The sequence below is a fragment of the Schistocerca cancellata genome, unplaced genomic scaffold (genome assembly GCF_023864275.1).
Source record: "Schistocerca cancellata isolate TAMUIC-IGC-003103 unplaced genomic scaffold, iqSchCanc2.1 HiC_scaffold_525, whole genome shotgun sequence".
Lineage (NCBI taxonomy): Eukaryota > Metazoa > Arthropoda > Insecta > Orthoptera > Acrididae > Schistocerca > Schistocerca cancellata.
The window spans coordinates 25,673-27,500 of record NW_026046539.1 but is presented as its reverse complement, the minus strand read 5'-3'; the positions used below and the strand labels follow the sequence as shown (position 1 = coordinate 27,500).

The window sequence follows — 1,828 nt, the reverse complement described above, 5'->3', positions numbered from 1 at the left end:
TAAAGTGTACTCATTCCGATTACGGGGCCTCGGATGAGTCCCGTATCGTTATTTTTCGTCACTACCTCCCCGTGCCGGGAGTGGGTAATTTGCGCGCCTGCTGCCTTCCTTGGATGTGGTAGCCGTTTCTCAGGCTCCCTCTCCGGAATCGAACCCTGATTCCCCGTTACCCGTTACAACCATGGTAGGCGCAGAACCTACCATCGACAGTTGATAAGGCAGACATTTGAAAGATGCGTCGCCGGTACGAGGACCGTGCGATCAGCCCAAAGTTATTCAGAGTCACCAAGGCAAACGGACCGGACGAGCCGACCGATTGGTTTTGATCTAATAAAAGCGTCCCTTCCATCTCTGGTCGGGACTCTGTTTGCATGTATTAGCTCTAGAATTACCACAGTTATCCAAGTAACGTGGGTACGATCTAAGGAACCATAACTGATTTAATGAGCCATTCGCGGTTTCACCTTAATGCGGCTTGTACTGAGACATGCATGGCTTAATCTTTGAGACAAGCATATGACTACTGGCAGGATCAACCAGGGAGCTGCGTCAACTAGAGCTGAGCAGCCGGCCGCCCGGGAGTGTGTCCCAGGGGCCCGCGCGAACACGCAAGCGTCCGCTCAATTATTCTGCAAACAGGAGGAGGCTGAGCTCCCCTGCACAATACACCTCGAAACCCTCTCAGGTCCCGGCGGCGCGCAGCGCCGTCCTAAGTACTTGGTCGGGTTCGAGAGAGGCGCAATCGCCCGGAGTTAGGCGAGTAGACGCTTTAGGTGCGACCACCCGTGCTCCCAACTGAGCTTGCCGCTGCCGACAGAGGCCCGGGAGCGTGCTGTCGTGGCATTGCCGGCGGGAGACAACACGCGCCACCTACGGTGACCGGCAGCTCCAACGCCAGCGCCACAGAAGGGCAAAGGCCCCACGTGGGTGCCGAAGCGAACTCTCCCAGCACAGCGCACGTGCCAACACGTCTGCACAACTGCGATACAAACCACCAGCGAGAACCGCTGGGGCGACCGAGCAGCAGACGGCGTCGCGGCGCCGAGTGCCGGGCGGCGGCGCATCCTCAACGCACACAGTCCTCAGTCGGACCAGCACACTGCAGATGTCCACCGCGCTTCGCACCGGGCCCGCGAGGACCCACTTTGGCCGCCCGGCGCCGCGCGCAGGGTGCCCCGGCGCGCAGCTGCGCCGCCTGCCGCGTCCGTCGGCCGGCGCGCCTGCCACTGGGCGCCCCCACCAGCCGGCTGTAGCGCGTGCGCCCACGCACCGCGCGGCCAGCACGCCGGGCGGCCCCCCCTCACCGGCCGGGGACGGTCCCACCCAGCCACCGCCGCGTATCGCTTCACACACAGATTTGCCCTTACTGATTTACCTCCAGCAACAACAACCGCACCACAATGGGTTTACCAGTTGTTCATTTGCGTAACGTCACCAGCAAACGTAGACGTCCATCCCAGTTTGCAAATGCAACGATTATTGCATACCTGTCTGTTAGGTGTCACGACACACTACGTCTGCCCACATACACGCAACAAAATGTGCACGACTAGAGAACACGTGGGAGGTGGCCCCCTACGTATGCGATGTCCATTACGAGACCGACTGTCAACCAGCATCTGTACCATGTCGCAGATGTGGAACGCGGTGCACCATGCTATCACACTGTGTGAGAAGAGACGACTACGTTTGAATACACGCGCCACTACATCAACAGACGGCTCATGCTGATCGCCATCCAGGGCGTCCGTTAATCCCACACGTCTCTATGGCGTACCACACTGCAATGTAGCTGTTATGGGGAGACGGCACGTGGCTGAGTGCACAA

The 1,828-nt window shown here is 59.5% G+C and overlaps 1 non-coding gene across 1 annotated transcript in view; it reads right to left on the bottom strand.

The window, feature by feature from the left end:
- The window catches only part of LOC126129206 (small subunit ribosomal RNA), a 1,909-nt gene extending 1,366 nt beyond the window's left edge, over positions 1 to 543 (bottom strand). The window contains exon 1 of the ribosomal RNA XR_007527175.1: positions 1 to 543. This exon is cut by the window's left edge and continues 1,366 nt beyond it. This is a non-coding gene — a ribosomal RNA (small subunit ribosomal RNA).
- Positions 544 to 1,828: the final 1,285 nt, after the last annotated feature.